Genomic DNA, 26,438 nt, shown 5'->3' with positions numbered 1-26,438 from the left:
GTGGAGCACACAGCAAGCAGCAATAACAAAGGGGACATTGGTTTGGCTGAGGTCTGAGCGAGTGAGTAACGCTCGCTAGCGGGCTTTTAAACGGCCAAATGCACATTCTACCACCATCCTGCACTTGCTCAGCCTGTAGTTGAACAGCTCCTGACCACTGTCCAGGCTGCCTGTGTATGGCTTCATGAGCCATGGCATCAAGGGGTAGGCTGGGTCACCCAGGATAACGACAGGCATTTCAACATCCCCAACTGTCATTTTCTGGTCCGGGAAGTAAGTCCCTTGCTGCAGCAGTTTAAACAGAACAGTGCTTCTGAAGACGCGAGCGTCATGAACCCTTCCCGGCCATCCCACGTGGATGTTGGTGAAACGTCCCTTGTGATCCACCAGTGCTCGCAGCACCATTGAAAAGTACCCTTTGCGGTTTATGTACTGGGTGCCCTGGTGCTCTGGTGCCAAGATAGGGATATGGGTTCCATCTATCGCCCCATCACAGTTAGGGAATCCCATTGCAGCAAAGCCATCCACTATGACCTGCACGTTTCCCAGAGTCACAACCTTTCGTAGCAGCAGCTTAATGATTGCTTTGGCTACTTGCATCACAGCAGCCCCCACAGTAGATTTTCCCACTCCAAATTGATTCCCGACTGACTGGTAGCTGTCTGGCATTGCAAGCTTCCAGAGAGCTATTGCCACTCGCTTCTCCACTGTGAGGGCTGCTCTCATCTTGGTATTGTGGCGTTTCAGGGCAGGGGAAAGCAAGTCACAAAGTTCAAAGAAAGTGCTCTTACGCATGCGAAAGTTTCACAGCCACTGCGAATCGTCCCACACCTGCAAAACTATGCGGTCCCACCAGTCTGTGCTTGTTTCCTGGGCCCAAAATCAGCGTTGAATGTGTAGAACCTCCCCCATTACCAGCAGGAGCTCCAAAGCGCAGGGGCCTACGGTTAGGGAGAATTCAGTGTCCATGTCCTCATCACTCCCGTCGCCGCGCTGCCGTAGCTCCCTCCTCCTTTCCTGCGTTTGCAGTTCATGGTTCACCATAGACAGCATGAGAATGCACGAGGTGTTTACAACATCCAAGAATGAGCTATTGAGCTGAGCAGGGTCCATAATTCCTGTGCTATGGCGTTTGCTCAGTTCACCCAGGAAAAAAGGCTCGAAATGGCTGTCTGCTGCTTTCAGGAAGGGAGGGGTGAGGCTGTACCCAGAACCACCCGCGACAATGATTTTTGCCCCATCAGGCACTGGGGTCTCAACCCAGAATTCCAAGGGTCAGGGGAGACTGCGGGAACTATGGGATAGCTACGGGATAGCTACCCACAGTGCAACGCTCCGGAAATCAATGCTAGCCTCGGACCATGGACGCACACCGCTGAATTAATGTGCCTAGTGTGGACTCGTGCAATCGACTTTATAATATCTGTTTTATAAAATCGGTTTAAGTTAATTCAAAATTACCCTGTAGTGTAGACGTACCCTTAGGTGAACAAAACCTAAGCTTTTGGGAACTTTCAGTTTCTTCTCAGTATATTTCTGTGGGGACTGAACTGTTCAGATTTTAATTTGTTGTCTTTATTTATGTATATGCATAACTGTGAAGGTAATGTCTGTGAATTATAAAATAGCCATGTTATGCTGTAAAATTTAGATTATTTGTTTATCATAGGATTTTATAAAGTTATTTAATTACATTCATTTCTTTAGTTCTTTTTGGGACTTGAATGTGAGGAAGTGGACCTGTGCAATCCTTGCTGAAAATCCTTAGACTGAATTCTGGGTCTCCAGCTACTTTCTGTGGGAGGAGTTGTGTTTTTTTTTAAAGCCCTGGAGATGGGAAATGAAATGAACTGTAGCCCACCCAAAGGTTACATCATCTTCTGGCCTCCTCATTGGGCACATTACAATACCTTAGGCTTCAGAACTCCCTTAGATTTACTTACTTAAGGGCATATCTACCTGGAGCAGCAATGCGCACTCTGTTCTACATGATACAAAAACTGCAGCAGATCTTAAAGGACCCACATTTTCCAAAAGGTCTTAAAGCTTTTGAGTCTTCATGCTCACAAATTGAAGGCTTCAAGTTTTGTGTTATAATTTTGGATGACCAAGTATTGCATGATCCTAAGTAAACCTAGCAGGAAAAATTCTGATGAAACATTTTTATTGGCATCACAAGTTTCTATGGAGATGGCTCATTTTCAACAAAGCTCTGAAAAGATGAGGGAGCTATCTGGTGGAATCCTGTCTGATTTCCTGTCAGCTTGCCCACCTGGCTCCTCAGCAGCCCACCTACTGGATTGCCTCAGAGTTGGGAATCCAGAGGCTACTCTAGCTATAGGCAAACTAGGACAGAGGTGTGGCCAGGCTGTATTTGAATGGTGTTACAACCTCATGTGTTGGGTCGCAACACCATTCACTCTGTCATGACAGAGTGGTGGCTGGGCCATATTTGCTGCACTAGATCTTTGAGAAGGGGAGTGGCCTGTGTTGAGACACCAGGGCTTCCAGGATGTGTGGTTTTGGGGCTCCATCTCTTTTCATGGCAAATTTCAAAATTGTTGGTTTAAAAAGCAAATCCAACTTTTGCAATATCAAAATCTTTCGTGAAATGGAATTATCTTTCCCTATACAGCTCTGCTTCCAAATCCAGGGGTCAGGCTGTCCTGCAGTGGCTCAAGAGCATGAGTACCAGTCTCAGGGAAGACTGTTCAGAAGTAGGGCACAAACCCCACACTGGCTGTGAGTTCTATACTTAGATTTTACCAACAAAGTATGAAGTATAAACTCCTCAGGCACTATAACAGCCCAACTATGGAGTCACAGACAGACAAGCATACCCGGGGGAACAGGACTATCTTGCCACCTATGCAAGCTTGCCTTTGTGGTGGATGATCCCTTACGCTGAAAAATCACAACAATATTCACTTACTGTGGGACAACTGCACTTTAGATCTTACATTAAAGACAAAGCTTGTAGTCAGTCCTATAATAAACTCTATAAAGATTTATTAGAAGAAGAAATTGTTGTCTTCTTTTTCTTAAGATTATCATTACATTCAAAATTTTAATTATTAAATTTAATTAATTAAAATAATTATACCAATAATGATTAGTATAGTTATGTTAATATAGTATAATGATTCTATTTATTTATTGGAAGAAGAAATATTCACTTACTGTCGGTTAATTGGACTTTAGATCTTACGTTAAACACAATGCTCGTAGACAGTCCTATAATAAACTAACAATTTATTAGAAGCAGAAAAAAATGAGAAGTTACGAGATTAAAGCAGGTGAACACACATATATACACAAAGGAGTTCCAGTCTTAAGTTTCAAAAAGTAATAGAAGCTTCTATAATGAGGAAGCTCTATATGGCCTTTAGGGCTAACCCAGATCAAGCACTGGAGTTCTTTTGCTTATGCTTAGTAATCTTTGCCCCTCAGGGCTTGTCTACATTGGCACTTTTCATGCTGCAACTTTCTTGCTCAGGGGCGTGAAAAAACTCCCCCTGAGCACTGCAAGTTTCAGTGCTGTAAAGGGTCAGTGTAGACCAGGGGTCGGCAACCTACAGCACGCGTACCAAAGATGGCATGCGAGCTGATTTTTCTTGGCATGTGGGGCAGGCTGAGCCGCTCAGCCCACCGCCGCTCTGGGGTTCCTGCTGCTGGCCACTTGCCAGCCGGGGTCCCGCTGCTGGTCCCTCTCAGTGCCCGCTGCTGGCCTGGGTGAAGGAACCCCAGGCTGGCAGCGGGCTGTGACCCCAGCTGGCAGGAGCCAGCAGCCGAAACCCCAGAGCTGGGCGGGCTGAGCGGCTCAGCCCGCTGCCACTCTGGGATTCCAGCTGCTGGCCCCTTGCCAGCTGGAGTCCCCACCGCAGCCCCACTCACCTTGCTTCCAGTTGGAGTTCCAGCGCAGGCCCCCTGCCAGACAGGGTCCAAGCCTCAGGCCCTGCTCAGCCCTACCAGCCGCGAGCTCCACTCACTTCAGGTGCCGATCTGGGGTTCCAGCCAGTTAACGACTGATCACTCAGAAGCTGGTGTGCAGCTTAAAGTATCCAATATGTGCCACCAGACATTGGAAAACTCAGCAAGGGCAAGGATCACACTAAACTAATAAGATCTGCATTTTAATTTAATTTTAAATAAAGCTTCTGAAAGATTTTGAAAACCTTGTTTACTTTACATATAACAGTAGTTTGGTTATATATTATAGACTTATAGAGAGACCTTCTAAAAAACATTAAAATGTATTACCGACACGCAAAGCTTTAAATTAGAGTGTATACAGAAGACTCAGCACACTGAAAGGTTGCTGACCCCTGCTGTAGACAGTGGTCCCAGCGCTGGGAGCTATTCCCCTCGTGGAGATGGGGTTTTTAGAGCCTCTATGCCATGACTACACAAGCCACAGCAGTGCTTTAATGTTGCCAGTGAAGACTAGTCCTCAGAGTCCAAGCAGCATAAAGATAGTTTCTCCTTGCCAGAGATTTTTATTCCCTTTTCCCAGTAGTTCAAGCTGATGGGATGAGTTCACTCAGGTTCTTCTGTTTATGGAGGGGTGGGGGAAAAATGCAATTAACAAAATCTTTGTTCTTTGATGTTTCACAATGGCTCATTTGGTTTCAATGGGCATCTTGGTGAGCAGGATCTAACACCTTCTGTAGGAAGCCAGCATTTTTACATTAATTAATGCTCCTTTCCTGTTTGATGACTTAACCAATTACAGTGGATTACAATGCAAACACTTACTGCCACCTTATTACACGGTGCATAGATGTCAAGTGTGATTAATAGATGCAGCATTCTACAAGCATTTCATAAAATCTAAACACTAAACACATTCTGATAAATTTACCATCTATTTCAACAATGTTAACAACACACAGGTGAGCCATACTTGTTGACAGCTATGTATTTGTCAATAAAAACAACAAGGAGTCTTTGTGGCACCTTAGAAACTAACAAATTTATTCAGGCATAAGCTTTCGTGGACTAGAACCCACTTCATCAGATGCATGAAGTGGAAAATACAGGAGCAGCTATAAATACATGAAAAGATGGGAGTGGCCTTACCAAGTGTGAGGTCAGTCTAATGAGACAATTCAATTAACAACAGGATACCCAGGGAGGAAAAATAACTTTTGAAGTGGTGATGAGAGTGGTCCATTTCAGACAGCTGACAAGAAGGTGTGAGTAACAGTAGGGGAAATTAGTATTGGGGAAATTAGGTTTCGGTTTTGTAATGATGCATCCACTCCTAGTCTTTGTTCAGGCCTAATCTGATGGTGTCCAGTTTTCAAATTAATTCCAGTTCTGCAGTTTCACGTTGGAGTCTGTTTTTGAATTGTTTTTGTTCAGTTGAGACCTAGGGCCCTTGACATGAGGTGACACCTGGTCTGCCAGCATCACACCACATTTATGCTAGCAAACAGTATTCAATTATATATCATGCTATTTTTTTTTAAAAAGGTGTTTGTGAGTAGACACCCAGGTTTTGATCACCTGAACCACAAGTGTAAAAACTTGGGCACACAAACGTAGAGGTCACTTTTAAAAATGCATCCCAAAACGTTAGCTAACTTTTCTGTATTAAGGTGAGTGCCTGGCTAGAATCCCATCTATATAATTAATGTGGGCCAACTCTGCCACAGCCCTGACTTCAACACTGATTGGAAGAAAACACGTTCTCTCAACTAAGAGAGAGAATTTAGAAAAGGGGAACAGAAGGAAATATAAGTATTTCATTAAAGTGGGATTCTAATTGGAAAAGTGTATATACACAAATAGCATCTTCATACTCGGTAAATCTGCTCTCTCTATGTATCCACGCTCCAATCTGTTCATTTCAATGTCAAAAATTAATTAAAAACGCTTTTTACTTCTTTTTGCTCTGTAAAGCAAACACAGCTATGAATGAGTGATCTTAATTCCAGTCCCTCTTAGGCATCATCAACAAAATTAATACTTCTAAAACTTCTATCTGGGGTGTAATTAGCATCTCATTTACATATATGCAATCTCAATAAATTAATAATACTACTACTTATATAACACTTTACATCATTAGATCTCAAAGCAGTTTACCAAAGAGGTGGTATTATCCCCATTTTACAGATAAGGAAACTGAAGCACATTGAAGTAACTTTTTCAAAGTCACCAAGCAGGCCAGTGGCATAGCCAGAAACAGAACCCAGGCCATTTAACGTCCAGTGCTCTATCCACTAGGCAACACTGCCTCTCCCTGAAACCAGTTGGATACATCTATGCAACCTCTATTCAATCTACTGAAGTTGCAGAGGTGTGAGGCCAATATTTGAAAACAATGGGATTACACAGATCCCAGCGTTCCCTATGCATTTCCTTAAGGTGAAATTTGCTTCTTCGTGGGCTAATCATATAAAAGATCATAACCTTCTGGCAAATGGTAAAAAGACATTTTGGCTACCGCTGAAAGATGATCATCCAACGATAGGCAGGTATCCAGCCAGAGTCAGAATCCTTTGTTACAAACATGAACACCAAATGGTGGAAACACACCCTGAGAGGGATGAATAGATGGATTGTCTATTTTCATTGGTGCTTCACTGAAATCTTACAAATAGTAAGAAAACAATTTTAATACAAAAATATGCACAGTAAACTTGCTGCTTTTCATCTAAGTGGCAAAGCTGAGAGTTTTCTTTATTTTTACTAATTTTCAATTTGACGCAGATGTGATTCCAATGTTAATTATGCTCCCTGCTGTCTTCAAGCTCTTCTGAAATGTGGCTCCCTGATGTTTCTCATTGTCTTTCATTTACAATTGGAAGGAGCTGACAGAAATCAGCTGTTTCTGCTTGTGTCCTGTTGTGGAATTTGTACTGCAGGAACCTGTCAATCTCATGAGCCCTCGCACCAAAACTTCTTTGGGTCAATGTAGGCTGCAATCAAAGCTGAAATTCTTTGCATCTGTCTGTGTAGTTCTCTGACTATTCTGGTGTTGTATGCAGTCTTGTAGCTATGTCAGTCCCAGGGTATTTGGGTGAGGTAATATCTTTTAGTGAACCCACTTCTTTTGGTGAGAGAGACCAGCTTTCAGTCTTACACAGAGCTCTTCTTCAGGTCTGGGAAAGGTACTCTCAGGCCATGTGTATGCTGCCACTTATGTTGGCACAACTTGCGTTGCTCAGGGGTGGGAAAAAACCCGCTAAGTCTGTGGGAGAGCTTCTCCCACTGACATAGCTACCGGCACTCGCTGGGAGTGGTTTAATTATGTTGGCAGGAGAGCTCTCTCTCATCGGCATAGAGTGGCTACACGGGAGATCTTACAGCAGCACGGCTGCATCGGTACAGTTGTGCTGCTGTAAGGTGTCTAGTATAGACATAGCCTCAGGGCATGGCTACATTTGCGAGTTAGAGCACATTAAAGCAGCCCTGTGCGCTCTAACTCATGATGTGTCCACACTGGCAAGGCACATAGAGCGTTCTGACTCTGTGGCTAGAGCACTTCTGGTACTCCACCTCGGCGAGTGGAATGACATTTGATGCGTCCCCGCTGGAGCACCACAGCGCCAGTGTGGATGCCCTGTTCTGTTAATGCGCTCTGATCAGCCTCCAGAAGTGTCCCACAAGGCCTGTTCTAGCCACTCGGGTCATCACTTTGAACTCTACTGCCCTGCCCTCAGATGAACAACCATCAGACCCGCCCTTTAAATTCTCTGGGAATTTTAAAAATCCCCTTCCTGTTTGCTCAGCCAGGCATGGAGTGCTCTCAGCGAATCTTTCCAGGTGACCATACCTCCACGCGCCAGGTGATCCCCAGTATGGAGCAATGGTGAGGTGCTGGACGTCATCAGTGTTTGGGGGGAGGAAGCTGTCCAACAAGGCAGGAGGGAGATGGAGGAGGAAAGCGGGAGCAAGAATGCTGAGGAGGAGGAAAACACCCCGGAATGCTGCCAGGAGCTTTTCTCAAGCCAGGGGGAAGGTAGCCAGTCACGGTGGCTGGTGCTTGGGGAAGAACAAACACCAAAGGAAGTTCCCAGTAAGCTGCTTTTATTTTGGGAAGGAAGTTATTCAGTGCAGGTTCTTGGGGCGAGGAGGGTTAGGGCTACATGCATGCTTAGATGCGGAATAGGGTGTTGATGTGCTCTCTCACATCGCGGTAATCAGCCTCAGTGATCTTTTCAAAGGTCTCATCCAGAAGTTGAGCAATGCGCTTGCGCAGGTTCCTTGGGAAAGCCACTGTGGTCCTTGGTCCAGTCAGGTTAACATGTCCGTGCCACTGTGCCGTGAGGGGCGGGGGGGATCATTGCTGCACACAGGAAAGCTGCATATGGGCTATGGCAGAAGCTGCATTGCAGTAGAAGATAATTCCCTTGTTTCCCAGATCACCCTTAGCAGCGAGATATCTTCCAGGACAAACTCATCCTGTGGAAAATGTGGGGACAGTGTTCAGTATAGGGGCCCCCTGTAACTATTGGCTCTCCCCAAGGCACAGAAATCCAGAGGACAGTATGGCTGTGAAACAATCAGTCCCCCTTGACCTTGTGCTTACTCATCATTTTGGGGCTCCTGTGGGTTATGTGCGTTTGCTTTAGGATAGGCAAATTATGCTATTGTGTAGACTGTGCCCTTAAGTATGGGGGAATCATTGCTCTGTCTGGTGTGAACAATGCTGCCTCTGTTAAGTGTTGCATTTTGCCTTGACAGATGCAACCTTGAGATCTCAGCCGCCTGTGTTATCACCAGCTGAAAGACACCAAAGAATTAGGAAGAGACCACATAGAAGCAAAGAAGACATGCTGCATGAAGTAAAACAGCAGTCCCTTAATGAGAATCTAAAAGTGCAGGAGTGGAGGGAGAGTGAAAGGAGGATCCGCCAGCAGAATAAGGAGCGCTGGCACAAAAGCGTGGAGCTCCAGCAGCAAAGCATGGATCAGTGGATAAGCATCATGGAGCACCAAGCGGACTCAGTCCAAGTGCTCGTAACCATGCAGATGGAGCACTACCACTCCGCCCCTCTCCCTCCCCCGCAGCCCTTGTCCCAAAACTCTTTTTCTTGTGCCCCCATGTCACCTCCAACCCACTTTCCCCAACATCTGGGTCCTTATCGCCACCAGCTGCCTCCAACATCTACAGCTTCACCACCCAGCTCTGAAAACTACGACCCTTCCCTACTGCACTCAACTACCATCATGCATTATAGCCATCCTGAAGTGCAGCACGCATTGCGCAGCACTCCAGACAGGAAGGCTGAGTATGATAACAGGACATACGCAAATCTGTGATTATACCATTCCCCACCCCACCCCTTGCCCTTTTTGTTTCCCAAGAAGTTGTTTCTTTTCAATAAATGGATTTTTTGGCTTTGAAAACATTCTTTATTATTGCATAAAGTAAAAGATACTTTAGCCCAGGAAAGCACTGCACTTCAGCACTGCAAGTCAGCGTAGCAAACACAGATTCCTACTCACATTGGAACCACTGCACTTCATTCCTGTGGAGGGCACCAGACATTACTGGTGGCTTTCAGCCTCAGATGGCTCCTTCAAGGCATCCCTAATCCTTGCAGCCCCGCGCTGGGTCCCTCTAATAGCCTTGTTCTCTGGCTGTTCAAATTCAGCCTCTAGGTGTTGAACCTCCGAGTTCCATGCCTGAGTGAATCTTTCACCCTTCCCTTCACAAATGTTATGGAGGGTACAGTACATGGATATAACCACAGGGATGTTATCAGCCAGGTCCAGCTTCCCATACAGAGAGTGCCAGCGGTCCTTTAAGTGGCCAAAAGCACACTCCACAGTCATTCTGCACCAGCTCAGCCTGTTGAACCACTCCTTGCTGCTGTCAAGGCTCAATGGGTTTCATGAGCCACGGCATTAACGGGTAAGCGGGGTCTCCAAGGATCACAATGGGCATTTCGACTTCCCCTACGGTGATCTTCTCATCTGGGAAAAAAGTCCCAGGTTGCAGCTTCCTGAACCTGCCAGTTTTCTGAAAGATGCGTGCATCATGCACCTTTCTGGGCCAGTCTGCATTAATGTCAATGAAACACCCACGGTGATCCACAAGCACCTGGAGAACCATAGAGAAATACCCCTTCCGATTAACATACTCAGAGGCTAGGTGGGCTGGTGCCAGAGTTGGAATATGAGTCCCATCTATCGCCCCTCCGCAGTTAGGGAAACCCATTTGTGCAAAGCCAGCCACAATGTCATGCACATTACCCAGAGTCACAGTTCTTCTGAGCAGGATGCGATTAATGGCCCTGCAAACTTGCATCAACACGATTCCAATGGTAGACTTTCCCACTCCAAACAGCTTAGCGACCGATCAGTAGCTATCTGGAGTTGCCAGCTTCCAGACTGCAAAAGCCACTCACTTCTCCACCATCAGGGTAGCTCTCAATCTCATGTCCTTGCACCATGTGATGGGGGTGAGTGCCTCACACAGTCCCATGAAAGTAGCTTTTCTCATCTGAAAGTTCTTCAGCCACTGTTTGTCATCCCAGACTTGCATGATGATGTGATCCCACCACTCAGCACTTGTTTCCCAAGCCCAATAGTGATGTTCCATGGTGCTGAGCATGTCCATGAATGCCATAAGCAATCTCAAGTCATATGCATTACTTGAGTAGATATCATCATCAGAGTCCTCACTGTCAGTTTGGATCTTAACGAGTAACTCGACTGCCAAATGTTATGTGCTGGCGAGACTCATCAGCATATTCCTCAACAGTTCGGGCTCCATTCCCGCAGACCGAAAGGGAAGACAGAGTGTGCAGTACAAAAAACATTGAACCATGGCGCCAAATGTGGACGGAAGCAGAGAGATTGCTGGGATGCGAACCGATGCATCATGGAGTGTTGGGACAGGACCCAGAATGCTCTGCACCTCCTGCCCCCTTCCCACAAGCCGCAGCACCAGAATGGGAAGAAGTGCTCTGTAGGATAGCTGCCCATAATGCACCGCTCCCAGTGCCGCTGCATGTGCCGCAAATGTGGCCACACCAGTGTGCTTGCAGCTGTCAGTGTAGACAGACTGCAGCGCTTTCCGTACTGCGCTCTACGAAGGCTGGTTTAACTCAAAGCGCTCTACATTTGCAAGTGTAGCAATGCCAGGTGGAACAGATTGTTTAGCATAAGTAGTTAGCACATATTTCAAGGGACCATTGAAGATGAAGTGGCCTGTTAATACCTCTCTAGTCATAGAGAGGAAAGGAAGAGCTGGGGGGTGTTGGTGGTGTTGTTACTGGGTTATATATAACTTCAACTGCTTCTTCCCCTCTGCCCTCACTTGTTTTTCTCCCCAACAGAAGATGGTCCAATAAAAGATATTACCTCACTCTTACCTGTCTGACTATTCTGGAACAAAGGAAGACTAATGTAGTAAATAAAACTCTGGACTGGGACACAGGAGACCAGGTTTTGACTCTCAGGTGTGCTAGAGAGTTTCTGTGTGACCTTGAGCCAGTAAATTAATTCAAGTTTGTGATGCACTGGGATACTGTGGGGATACAGGGCCATATAAGTACCTAGATAAAACGGTCTCCAAAGCCACACTTCCCACTTAGAGATAAAGTATCTATTTCATAATAGTGTGAAGGTCTGGTCATATTATTGCCCAGTCAGGACAATCTGCAAAAGTATTTACATTTGCTGGAAATATACTGCAATACAGGGCATCTGGAAACCTGGATAAAAACTACACTCCAAGCTATTTCTGAAAAATAAGCAACACAAATACAATTTTGGTTTCAGATACATAAATATTGAACACACCTTCAATTATACATAATGTACCTGGGCATATGGCACCTGTAAATGCATCAGCAAGCTTCATACTGGCTAGAAAAAGCCAACTGGGACTTCAGTTGTATCCAGAAACCACTAGACAAATACAACTCCAATACTGCAACTACTGTTCAATAGGCAAATGCAACTCATTCTAATATTTTGAAGTGAAGTTTGTGGTGTAACACTTGACACAGCCACTAAATGGGACAAAACTCTCACAGTGTACATCTACAATTCCACAATTAAATATTTGCAGGTACGCAGGAATTCCAGCAGCAATGGCTGTGAAGCAGAACTAGGACAATTCCCTTTCCTAATCAGCAAGAAGTTGGCACAGAACCTTGATGAATCTGACCAACAACTGTATGTTTGTTACCATGTTCTTGTTTCTGGGGCAACTGCATACGGTAACATATTGCCATAGCTTTACTGCAGTTGTACCTAAATAGAACATACAGATCATTCAATAAATGCTGGTGAGTTGTTTCTGTGTCAGCTCCCTAGAATGTAGTATTAGCGTATTCCTGTAGCTGTACTCTGATGGGAGTCACAGATACAGCACCAGAGTTGTCAATTCAGTCTGTAACTGCAGCACTCTGAGAAGGAAGCTCAGAAAGCCATCAATTCTATTTGTATATGCTTAAAAATTATGCTTAATGTATGCCTAGGATAAAGTTACCCATGTGATATGAGTTAGTAGCCTCTGTCCATGTCCCTGTAGGCAAGTGCCCATGTCACAAAAACTACATCACAACTGGTACCAGGTGATACCCACATGGATAACAGCAGCAGAGGTCAAGGACTGAAATGGACATGGAGCCTGAACTCCATTCTTAGCCATTCATTGCCTTCATTATAGGCCTAACTGTGCCACACTCACTAACACTGAGAGGTATTTACCCGAGAACCAGCATGAGCAAGGGTTGCAGACTCAGGCACTAAAGTTCTGTGGACAGAGGACTCGTTTCCAGCAGTGTCAACCCAGCACCTTTCACAAGCCCTATCATAACACAAGATTTTGAACAAGATTGAAATAATAAAAGATCATAACGATGATGGTTTTAAGTGCATTTTGTCAGTGCAATTGGAAGTACCTCTGCATAATCAACTTGTATGAGAAGACTAGAAATGGATAAAGCTTTTCTGGGTTCCCAGCTTTTTGCAAAGTGGGGTATTCGCTGTTTGTGAGTAGACAGATGTTCACATGACACTGTGACTTGGCACACTGTTTCTTCGCAATTGACCAAGGGATTGTACCAACATGAAGAATGAATCACTTCAAATCACTGGAGGGTGAGCATGGAAAATTCATGTTGTAACTTGCAATCTTCTGCAAATTTCCGTTGCAGAAAACTCCTCCAATATAAGGCCCAACACTCCTCTCACTTACATCAATTTCATATGGATAGCATCACATCACTACACTGGAGATACTCTGAATTTACACTGAGACAAGTGAGAGGAGAATCAGACCCACATCATCTAAGACATACTAATGTACAAACATATGCTAATTACTCCAAGGAACATTTCATAAGTGACAGGCATTTTTTCATAACCTATAGTTAGTTGATGGCCATGCATTACTAATAAACCCATATTTTCAATGTTGACCTCCTGGTGTTACAGCCAGTATTGTAACTAGTAATGAATGCCCGTCTGTTTTAACAATGAACTGAACAGTCACAGTCTTGCGTGGGCTGAGGATATATCAGTGCTTCATTTTACCTCAGCTGGCTTTTTTTCCCACTTAAAAGCTATCAGAGATGGGAGGATGCTTCAATGTGACCTTGAGCATACTGTACCTCGATCAATCTGCTGAACTTCAGAAATATTGCCCTCTCTGACACCACAGCCTGTTTCTCCAGTATCCATGCACAGGGAAGCTAAATGTTCTGTCCTCTGTGGAAGCCCACACAGGGAAAGCAGGTTAGAGGGATCCTCCAGCTCAGAAACCTTAAAGCAAAGCTAGAACTCTTCAGCTGTGACCTTTGCAGTCTGCAGGGAGGTAGAAAAATAAAAGAGGCAACTGGAAAAATCAGTTCTGTTGAAACAGGCACCCTGCAGCTGGTAACAATACAAAATATGTGACATTTGAAGGAAAAGTAACTTCCAGTAACTCAAGCATTATAAACTCCTGCTGGTGTCTCCAACTGCTGTTGCCTTCCTGTCTTTTTCACCTGCTGCCTGCCTGATGCTGTCTTTCTGCTGTTCTATCCACCTGCTGCCTGCCTGATGTTACCCCATACCTTCTGCCACCCCTATTTGGCTTTACTTTTAAAATATACCCTTTTTACAAGGGGAGGCGACCGCTTTAAAGCTGTTCACAACAGGGAACTGGTCCCAATTCCAGTTTCTAAAAGCCTAACAACATCTCCCCTCTTCACTCTCATTCACCCGTTTACAATGTCCTTTGTCTTGCCCAAATTTGATGTGTCATAAATCTAGCAAACCAAACTGTTCTCTTCCTAGCACCGCTGTGGAACCCCTTTGAAGTTACCTCGGTTGTGACTTAGGACAGAATTTGACCCAGTGTGTTTACAGCTAAACATCTTATAAACACACGTGTAAGGAGTTGGAGAAAGATCTCCCTTGGGAAAGGCGCCTCTGCTTGGGCTGATACTGAAAGCCAAGGCTATATCTATGGGTTGCTACTTTGTGTTTTCTGTATATTTAGGGTAAACAAGTAGTTAGGTTTTCTTCCTCACCAATAGACAGAAGTAAGGACGAGAACATAAAATGAATACTATTTGAAACCAAAGGAAATGTTGTCTGCTAGTTAGACTGGGATACTGGGAGTCTGACTTTGGCACTGGTTTACAGCGTGATTTGGGGCAAATTATCGTGCTGCTCTGTGCCTCAGTTTACCCATCTGTAAAACAATAATAAACATACTTCGCTCTTGCATAGTTCTTCTGATCCATAAATCTCATGATGCTTTACAAAGGAAGATCAATATTGTAATCCTCATTTTATGGATGGGGAAAATGAGGCACAAACATTTGTAGTGACTTGCCCGTGGTCACAGGTCAGAGTTTGGAAATGAACCTAAATCTTTTGAGTCTCCTAAATCCACTGGATAACATCATCTCCCTGCAGCAAGTATAATGATACTCACTGGAATGCAGCTAGCCTTAATTAATTAAAGTTGGCAACGTGCATTAAGATATGTGGATGAAATTATTATTATTATTACGACTAGACTTTTGCACTAGCCACATAGATAGAATATCCAAATGTTGCATTTATATGAATGTTCAGACACATAAAATAGTATTTATATTAGGGCTGTCAATTAGATGTAAATTATATAAGAAAGACTCTACTAGTCTTAGTCATGCTGACTAGTACTTCTCCCCGCCAAGACTCCGTGTAGATTGGAGCACTCTTCAATACCAGTAAAAATGCCAGAATCAGGCCCATAATTCACACCAGCAATTGCAAAATGAGTAGTCCCTTTACATTTTGGCCACAAAGCTTTATCAGAGAGATTATATCACTAAGCAAGAAACAGAAAGATAACACCAGTTAATAATTTTTGAATGTACGTTTACATAGAAATCAGACATACGGAAACCGACACTGTCCTTTGAAGTAAAGAGGTTGAAGAGCATATAAAGAGCAGTGAGGCTCCGCCACCCCCCACCCCCCAAACCCTCTTTTATTAGCTTCTTGTTCTCTTTGTCCACAAAAGGAAGCTAGTAGCGCACACACGCAAACCCACAATTATTAGGACAATGTGTGATCATATTGTTAGCAAGGTTCTTTTTTCTTTTAATATCAGCACAGTCAGCTAAATGCAGAGAATATTTCCAGCCCATGCACACAGAGGCTGTGATTATCATACCCTTTGCACTGTCTGCAGTCGAACGAGTGCTGAAAGCCTAAAAATATTTCTCTCGATTGACTTTTTCTCTCTTCTCTTTTCTTGCTGGGGAGGCCATGACCCTCCCTCCCTTCCCTTGTGTTGCAAATAACCCTATACTGCCTAGTTCTCTATTAGATCTCAGAGTATATGAAGTTCATGGTGCACAGCTGAGGCCCTACAGCTTTGTGGTTTCTCATAGGTTCTCTCTTCTAAGTGGATGCCTTTATCCTCAAAATGCATCTGATAACTTCAGACTTACATTAAACAGTCTTCTGTTGCCCACAAACTCCGATATTTGGGGGCAATATTTAAAAAAAAGATACTTGCAATATATGCATGCATGCAAGAAGGCAGATGCATGTGCACACACCTGGCTGTGCAAAACAGGTGATTGCACATCCAAAACAGATATTGTGTGTCTAAATTGCCTGTTTTGCTCTTTGGGGGTGTTTGTCTACATGCACTCATATAGGGGCTTATCCAAAGCCCATTGAAGTCTGCAGGAGGCTTTCCATTGATTTCAATGAGCTTTGAATCAGACCCAAAATCTGCAAACATAGTGTCTGAGCCTTTTATGAAGCATTCAATCTTTCAGATTAAAAGTACGAAAAAGCCTTAATTTTCTATAGAAAAAAGTTAAATTCCAGTCTATGACCATACTTAACACTTGTACAGCTAATAGTTATTGATGAACCTATCCTCCATGAACTTACCTAGTTCTTTTTTAACGCTGTTATAGTCTTGGGCCTCACATCCCCTGGGCAATGAGATCCACAGGCTGACTCTGTATTATTTGAAAACATACTTCCTTTTGTTTGTCTTAAACCTGCTGCCTATTAATTTCATTGGGTGAGCCCTAGTTTGTGTGTTATATGAAGGAGTAAATAACACTTCCTTAGTCACTTTCTCCACATCAGTCAAGATTTTTACTGCCCTCTATCATAATCCCCCCCTAGTCGTCTCTATTTCAAGCTAAAAAGTCCCAGTCTTTTTATCTCTCCTCAGATAGAAGCCATTCCATACCCCTAATCATGTTTGTTGTCCTTCTCTGTACCTTTTCCAATTCCAATATCTCTTTTCTGTGATGGGGTGACCAGATCTGCATGCGTTACTCAAAACATGGATGTACCATGGAAATATAGAGGCATTATGATTTTTCCCGTCTTATCATCTCTCCCTTTCCTAATGGTTCCTAACATTCTATTAGCTTTTTTGACTTCTGCTGTACATTGATTTTTTCAGAGAACTATCCACAATGACTCCAAGATCTCTTTCTGAGTGGGAAAAGCTAATTTAGTCCCCATCATTTTGTATGTACAGTTAGGATTACGTTTTCCAATGTGCATTACTTTGCATTTATCAACAATAAATTTCATCTGCCATTTTGTTGCTCAGTCACCCAGTTTTGTGAGATCCCTTTGTAATGCTTCGCAGTCTGCTTTGGACTTAACTCTATCTTGAGAATTTTGTATCGTCTATCACTGTCTAAACATATTACTCCATACAGAGGTGGTGATCAGTTAAACCTGAGCTTATCTGATTTATTGGAGCACTTAATGCTGTAACATAATTCTAAAGGTTTGAACAATCTGTTACATCTCAGCAAGACATGGTTAGCTTTAGCAATATTTGTGCATGAAGGAAGTATTACTGTGTCAATGGCAAATCCACATCAACCCACCATCAGGTATTTGTTTCTAAGTATGGGGAAAATAGCATCTTTTTAGGGGTAAATATACTGACTTTATGCTAACGTAGAAACTTTTCAAAATATAGGAGAAGATCTCATGGCAACTGAAAACAATGGAAAGAGAAAAAAGAAAATGAACAAACACAGAGACAAAAGTGATGAAGACAGTCAGACAGAGGGTGCACTAGCAATTGATGTACCTCAAAATATACAGAGCACAGAAGAGAGGATTCCCCTCACGGCAATGGACAGTGGGTGTCCAGAAAAGGGTGCTTGCTAGGATCTTGATCATTACACACACACACACACACACACACACCCCTTTTTCCAACCCCAAAAATGTTTTCAGCTTGGTTCAGACTTTGAGCTTCAGACTGATTATCTTCATATACTGGTTCTTCATAGTGCTCCTTATTTTATCTGAACTAGTTCACCCTGGGGTCCCTTTGTTGGTTCCATCCTGAGATGAATGGGCAAAATTCTCCTTTCAGATTTACAGCATAAATCTGTGCACCAATATTCCCTAAATCACATATAAAGAGAGTCACTCTATGAATCTTGGAGGAAATATTGGCCTAAGACAGCAGTCATAGAAATGTTATTTTGTTTTTAAAGTGGGATTTTTTTTAATAAAGGGAAATAGAATAATAATGCACAGAAACATGTTTTCCTCCCAACAAAATCCCTTTAAAAATGACAAGATGTTCAACAGGAATGCAGGAGGAAGTTGACCTTTTGTAAGGTTACCCAATACCATGGATTGCTACATCATGTATAAAAGGGCTATACAACATCTCTAATACCCTGCCCTCACCTCTTAAAGGAAGATTTTTACATCTAGGGAAAGCAGATTATCAGAAACAAGGTTTCTCATACGGAACCGAGAAGAGAATTTTGTCCTTTCTATAGTGTGATTTTTTTAGATTACTAAATATTATATTTTGATGAAAGAGTTTGTGACCAGCTTTGTTGCTAACTATTTGATTACAATCTGGTATTTTGGGGTGAATTGAATTTGTTTCAGCGCAGCTCCTAGTGGATGGTTACCTACATCACAAATATTCCAACAACATACTGGCACTAATAGACCTCCTGGTCAGCAGACAGGCCTAGTAATGAACCTATATGAAGCCTATCTTCACACTCCTAAAGGTGGGTGTTTCAAAGCAGAGTTGACAGATTGGCAGGGCACCAATAGTGTAGGAAAATGTCCATTGATCTTGTGGTAAAGGGGGTACTTCAGTCTGCAGTGCCATTCAACCCAGCATCTCTCTCAAGCACTAAATTTATTTAAATAATTTCTTAAAGGATATGTTCACTGAGCTGCCACCCACCCTTAAGTATAATTCAGTGAGGTTTAGAATCAAATCCAAATTTCTTCCAGTCCTTATTATTTTACATTTTCACACAAGGCTTCATGATTATTGGTTTGGAACATTAAAATGCAAATGATAGAGGAAGCAATACATATTTAAATGCACAGTGTCAGCTCAGTATAAAAGCTCTTCTGGAATGGAATGACACTTTTTTCTTAAGTATTAAAAGTAGTGAAATAAAAATGAAAGGAAAAAAGTCTCAGGTTTATTTTTATTCATGCTTTGTTGGTCATGCTGAAACAAAAGTCTTCGTAAGTGGGGGGAAAAACAGTCATTAGTGTAAATGCAACCCTCCGCTAACTTTTTGACTCAAACAGCTGGATAAGAAGACTGGTAACAGGGACATTAGGTTTAAAACAAGGGTTGCCTCCTATCTGCAGAGAAGCAAAGAGCTTTGACTTATCTTGTCTTTGTCATTTCTGGAATCAACATCCTCCACATGTAAATGCAAAGGACAAAGGGTGAAGACAAGGAGACATGGGCAGAATGTCTAATGGCTTTCTTACCTCCTGCCTTTGGGAAGTGGAATGTATGTTCTCTCTTCCAAGTTTAACTTAGGGGTAAGATGTGACAGAAGGTCACCTATGACACTTTTTAAAGCTTGCTTTACTGCAAGAATAATCAAAAATGTTTCCTGTTTCTTTTAAAAGACTTTTGCCTGCCCCACTCCCTCCCAGTATTAAGCATCTCAGAGGTGAACTAGTGTTTTTGGAGCACAGCAGTCATAACAAGGAGTCTATGGCCTTGGCTACACTGGTGCTTTATAGCGCTGCAACTTTCTCGCTCAGGAGTGTGAAAAAACACCCCCCTGAGCGCAGCAAGTTACAGCGCTGTAAAGTGCCAGTGTAAACAGTGCCCCAGCGCTGGAAGCGCGGCTCCCAGCACTGTAAGCTAATCCCCACGGGGAGGTGGAGTACCTGCAGCACTGGGAGAGCTCTCTCTCCCAGCGCTGGCACTGCGACCACACTCGCACTTCAAAGCACTGCCGCGGGAGCGCTGTACAGCTGCAAGTGTAGCCATACCCTATAGCTGGATTTCATAGGCATGTAGCTGTAGTCCAATTGTTTTGCGTTGCCCATTCCTACTCTAAAGAGTTATTTGACATTGGGATTTAATTATATAATTTTATTTCTAAAATTATTTAGGAGTCATATGGCGCTCAAATCATTATAGGCCCAATTCTGCAACCCTTACTCGTGTTGCACAGCAGTTACACAGTACTACTATTGGCTTCAAGGGAAGCATTTTAATGAGTAAGTGCTGCTTAACATGAGGGAGAACTGCAGAACTGGGCCCTGGATTACTAACAGCAAGTGTCACTATTCATTAGAGAGAGCCTCAAGCCACAAAACGTAGCTCTCTATCTAGATACCGATTTTGACCTCCCCAAAGTTTAAGCTTGTTTGGATCGTGGGGTTTGGTTTGGGCTCATCTCTGCTATGCAATATAGATAACATTAGATAAAATTCACCTCTGTGCAGAGCGCCATCACAAGGTGCAAAAATGCATGCACAGGCTCTCTGAATATTGGCAAGTTTCACCTTCTGAAACTAGTGAGAGACAAACCTTAAGAAATTTTGTGATTTGGTTTAGTTGCTTACAGTGTACGAATCCCATGGGTCTGCAGAATTGGTGTGGAGATATCCACAAGATATCCAGACTTCCTCTCTCCAAGGTTGCATTACTTCCTGCTCCTGATGAAGCTAGAATACTATGAGTCTGATTTCATTGTTGTAAATCAGGAACAATGTAGAGTGACCAGATGAGAGAGAGAAAATATAGGGACACGAGGGGGAAAGGGGAATCCGCTGGCAGAGCAAAAAAAAAACAACCGAGTACGTCTGGTGGAGCAAAATATCGGGACAACCACCTAAATATCTGGACAGTCCCAATAAAATCGGGAGGTCTGGTCACCCTAGAATAATACCAATTAAATGGAGTCACTTTTATGTGAAACCAATAATACAGGAAGTGATATTAGACTTAAGCACTTAAGACCTGCCTTCTTTCCTGTTACTTGTATCTCTATTTCCACAGCCAGATCTCAGAAAGGCAGAGGGGAGCAAAAGTGAAAAAGAATAGAGGAAAACATTAATCTACCTTTTAGAATGCCTGAAATTGTTCATTTTAGATTGGGTTCAAGATCTGACCAAAGGTCTGAAGGGACTGTATTCTGTCTAGTTATATCAGTTCAACCATCCCTAACTGGGACACTATATTTTTCACAAACATTCCGCTACCACAGAAACAATATTCCATCTCTAAGATTCCTTTGCATTCAGTGAATATTTGGTTCAGAATGCAGGTTAGCCTATTAGAACCTTCTGTGTGTATTTCTTTTGTTTATGTCTTTAACACTCTTGTGTTACCCTAAAGGATGTGGTCAATACATCAACACTTCTCAATGACAACTGTGGTTTCTAATCTTCCTTTGTGCTTTCCTTATAAAGCTTGTTGAATGCTTCTGAACCTTAAGTACATTTTGTCTCTTTTACCCTTCATAGAGTCACTGTTCATACTGCAGATCTGTGCTTTTAAAGTAGAAGTTCATTCCAAATATTGCTGTTTTCTCCTCATTCATAAACTACCATTATGCAAATAGAGAGCCTTCGGTTTACAGTTGTCTGAGTTCTTGTCTCTTTCGGAGGGCTGCTTCCCATGCTAGTTCTACAAAAGACATTACCCTGGGATTCCAACTTCCTGAGCTCAGCAATGAGTCACATTTGAAATAATTATGAATGTGAATTGCAATATGCCATGGAAATATATTCAGAAGCTCTTCTTCATTTAATGACTGTCAGTGACATAGTAAAAGGGCATCCAAGTGAAACCAAAGCCACACGTAGTTCACAGATGTGTTTCTGGAGCAGCTGCTGAGCATTCACATCCCCGACGCAGGAAGGCTACTTGTTGTTGTAAGGGCATAAAAACTTGTTTGCAAGCAGCTCACCATATAAAGAACCAGGCTTCAACTTGGCCTGTGTTGGACCCCTTTAGTACTTACTGTTCCCTGCAGAAGATGGGGAGGAATTCACTATCTTAGATATACTCTTTTGAAGTAATAAAGATAAGGCACTGTCTGAGATCGAGCTATACAAAGGAAAGGTGCTGCGACAAACTAATTAAAGAGAAACTAGTCTGTCACCAGTCGCAGCTTGAATCTGTTATTCATCAAAATACTTGGAAAACAATTTTGAATAAAGAATACAATCACAGAAATGTAGGGCTGCAAAAGACCTTGAGAACTCTTTGCAGACAGTTCACAAACTAAAAAAAGAGCTAAGTTTGCCTAAAACAAATGTTCCTAGTAGAGAGTTCAACCAGTTCCATGTAGGAAAATCATGACTAGTGAAGGTGTGGTGGGCGGGGAGGGGGTGAGAAGCCAGTCTTCCTGTGTAGAATAAAATCTTGAAGCTATAAGTACTAACCGTATTATGCTTGAAAACGAGTGGCTGTTATGATCTTGTCCTCTGTCCTCAAGGGACTTTCAGGGTTTTAGAGATTCAGAAACTACCCAAAGAGAATGTCTGCATTTGTTCAATGGCAACACTTACCTCCCAGCCTGTAGATTCTTGCTTCTTTTCTGCTCCTTTGTAGTCTATGCTCCCTCTGTGGATCATTTGTGAACGTCCATTAGTATACCCCTCTGAAGTATCCCTTGAAATTCAAGGCACTGGTTTGTGATATAATGTTGCTTTGCTTTGGAGTGGAGGCCGGTGATGGCATATTATTTGAAATGAGGCAATTTTACATACTCAGTGAGGTAAATTCAGATCCAGACTTATTTTGCACTTGCACCATCTTGTTCTATAATGCAGAAAGGAGACATGCAGCTGACTGATGCAATGTTGCCAGCTGTTGTAATTGTATCACAAGTCTCTCAATATCTGGTGCTTTTCTTAAAGCCTCAGGTGGTGTCAAATGGTTGTTAGAATCTCAGCTTTAGCCCTAATTGCTGCAGAGTAAAGCTTGAAAAGGTGAATTGAATCCTAGAGGCTCAGAAATCCAAGGCAAATACAAAATATCTGCAAATTATTATTTTTTAAAATCTCATGATTTTTAACTCAATCTCATGATTTTGGGGGTCTGACTCATGATTTTTCAACCCCTGGGTTTTGCAATATTGGGCTTATCATTAACTTACATGGGAGCAGAACTACACCAATGCTGAGCACTTTTGAAAAATCCCATCCTTAAAATCCACATAAGCAGAAGTCAAAAGCATTGTGCAGCATGGTGCCATACAATCCAGGTAAAAGCTAGAAAGCCTGGAGGTAAGAGAGAAGTGGCCTGCTAATGGGCTCAGCTGAAATGTCAGTAAGATGTGCCCTCTGATCCCTAAGGACATGCAGAAGACACAAATACACCTCTACCTTGATATAACTCTGTCCTTGGGAGCCGAAAAATCGTACTGCATTATAGGTGAAACCGTGTTATATTGAACTTGCTTTGATCCACTGAAGTGTGCAACCTCGCCCCCCCGGAGCACTGCCTTACTGCATTATATCCAAATTCGTGTTAAATCAGGTGGCATTATATCGATGTAGCCGCGTACATTGAAAGGGCACCTGACCTGTATGAGCCTGTGGATATGCACTGTGTGGCCCATGCACTGAGAATTAAAAGTTCTGATTTACATGAGCACTGTGACAAACTACAGTAGCAGGGACAGCTAAAGAAATGGCCTTATCTTCTAGGCCAAACCTCTCCATATACGTGCCTCTTCCCTCACCCACCCTCTGTCTGAATGAGAGATCAGGGCCTTCTTGATGTGAGGCAGCACACACCAGCTGCCGAGCAGTCAGCAGAACAGATGCTGCCAAGGGGACAAAAGAGGTGATAATTTACATTCGTAAAAGTGTTTTTTAATCCAAAGGCTCATTGTCCTCTTAGAGCTGGACGTATTTTTAATGGCTGTTTAATGTTTTTAATTTTTTCTTCTTGTTTTGGAGGGGGATGAAAATATTTCCTGACAAGAATGAAACTCTGTTTCCATTTAAAAGAATGAACTAGCTTGTCTGACACTCTCTTTGCACATTGTATTTTCTGGGGAGTGTAACAAGGATTCAAACATACAGCTACATTCTCCTCTTGATGTGAGTGTTTAGTTCCCATTATTATTAATGGAATGTGTGTGTGTATGTTGAGAGAAGAATAGACCCCTAAGAGCCTGTATACTTGTAGTAGGAGCTAATCCTTGTAACTGCATGCATTCTACAGTGCCCTGAAATTTGCCTCCTGCATGAATCCTCGTTTATTTTAATATTTATTTTTACAACTTCCATTTTAAAAATCTTCTCTCCCCATTTATTTCACACTGTCACAGATATTCCAGCTCCACCCAGGATTTAGTATCTGTGCAGCAAACAAATCAGGGAGTCTAGCTAGTGAATTTATCTTCAGCTGCGTTGCATTATAGCCTGGGACCTGGTTGGTCAGGGCAAATGAAAGGTAAGTCTTTTCTTTCCCTAAGAGGTCGACATGCCTGGAGATGATTTTCCCACTAGTAGCCACACAAACCTAAAGCATGTCCTGCAAACTCCTCTCCTGCAGCTTTTACATTTAATTAAGATCGTGCCGTGTGCTCAGCGATAGCGGTGCTGCACAACGGCTGCTGCCATGGCTACTATGAGAGGGGGAAGGCATTAGCAAAACAGAAGCAGCTGTCACCGCTTGCCACCCCACAGGCCTGGTCCCTGCAGCATCTTCTTGATTTTTGAGTAATGTACAGTAGTTTATCCAGAAGTTAGTTTTCCTTTGAATCTGACAATTGATGGTTTTTGTGGTTGGCAACATTTTTGCTATACATTTAGATTCTGTAAAGAAAAGGCAATGAAGAGATGATTTTTGTGGTGGAAGAAGGACATTACATTCAAAGTCTAAATCAGTTGGAGTGTTCCCCCCCATCTCTCCAGTGAGGATGCTGGCACTAATTATGAACCAACAGAAATCCCAGTGGATGACACCATCTGCAGTGAAGTTGATGAATTAGATTCTTAGCACTGGTGGCAGGTGCCACAGACAACGTCCCACAAATGAGGTTGATATGGAGGTAATGATGGGGGAAGAGATCTTATTTTATAATTGCACCTCTTTCCAAATAAATTGCAGCCAAACATTTCCATATCTCCTCTCATTTGTCACTAAGGGTTAAGAAATGAGGATGACTTCCACAGTGAATTCAGTGCCAACGACTACATGCATATTCAGTGTGCTTTTGTGGGATATTTCTTTTTCTGAACACTCTTTATTTAGGGCTTGATTCTGCTCTCGCACAGATGTAGATCAGGATTGAATCCTCTGAAGTGAGTTGAGTAACAGTGCTGTAAACTTGAAATGCAATCAGAGTCAGGTCCTCAGAAGTTTCTCATAAGCCCTGTCCCACTTATCAGTTAAACAGCCCTTTAAAACACAAATCAAAATGGAGTAGTGTGGTTATTAGTCACACCATTGTCCAAGTCCTGAAGTCCTTACTCAGATTTGACTTAGTTCTTCCCCAGGTAAACTTTCATTGAGAGCTTTGTCTGAGTAAGGATTTAGTGAAAAAACCTGACTGAGGGCCTCATGATTTTGCTGTATAAAATTGCCAGAGATCATGGTACAAGTGTTACAAAACCGTTGCTGAATTCTGCTGGGGGGTCATGCAGGATGAGGAGGAGGGAGGGAGGGATTATTTTAATATATGTTTCTGATTAACATGATTCCCTGACCCTTAGGGAGCCATTTTACATGCAAAAGACATGGTTCCTGGGGGCACAGTGGGATGCACTGACAACACTAAACAGTAAAATATCATGAGATTAGATTAAAAATCAGAGGGGAAAAATCAGTGGTTCTTTTTGTTTACCTTCTAGTTTTTGAGCCTTAAGGGTGCACGCGGCATATTTTCAAGCTTTACTTCACAATCATGAAGGTTAGAAACTTACTTAAAAAAACAAGAGAGAGCAAGCTGAGATTCTCACATTAGGAAATGAATATGGGAGCTGGGGCTTTAAGAAAAACACCAAATTATCATAAGATTCACAATAAAAGTCACAAGAGTTGGCAACTCTGCACTCTCCCCATTTCCAGTGTGGTCCCTCTAGCATGGTGTAACAAGGAGGGCCATAAATGATATACACGGCCACCTTTGGTCCCTTACGAAGGGAAAGATTAGTGCCTCCTGAACACAGTCTCCTCTGGTCCCTCCATTCCCAATACAGAACTAAGTCTATCAGGCACAAGTGAGCCTTACTATCTTAAGGAGCATTGCGTTAGTGTTGTTGAACTGCTTAAATAATCTTCTCATTTTCTTATTCTCTAAAAGGAAACTTCATAACGGTCTGTCTAGCTTGCCTAGGGTTTATTAAAATTTGCTCCCTCTACAGATATGTCCTCATGTGTGTGGAGTCCAACTTGGAGCCAGAGCCTGCAGCTGTGAGATGCAGACTCGCAAGGTAAGTGAGATTTTTCATCACATGCAAGACGTACTCAACATTTACACACAGTTTTTTTTCAACAAAATTCTGAACTACACCATGTTCCAACATGTTCATGTTTTAACAAGTCATTCATCCACAGTTCCAGATACCTCCTTCACATGCTAAATGCAGGTGATCATTTTCAGAGCAAACTTATGATGGGTTATTGTAGTAGTGGTCTCAGAGGCCCTTCTATGTATAGAAAAAGTCATTCATAATACATGCAGAGCACAGGAAAACATTGTGAAAACATCAACATGAGTATGA

This window comes from Gopherus flavomarginatus, chromosome 4, assembly GCF_025201925.1.
Source record: "Gopherus flavomarginatus isolate rGopFla2 chromosome 4, rGopFla2.mat.asm, whole genome shotgun sequence".
In the NCBI taxonomy this organism is placed as follows: Eukaryota; Metazoa; Chordata; order Testudines; family Testudinidae; genus Gopherus; species Gopherus flavomarginatus.
The sequence above is the reverse complement of the archived record's forward strand: the minus strand, read 5'-3'. Positions refer to the sequence as shown.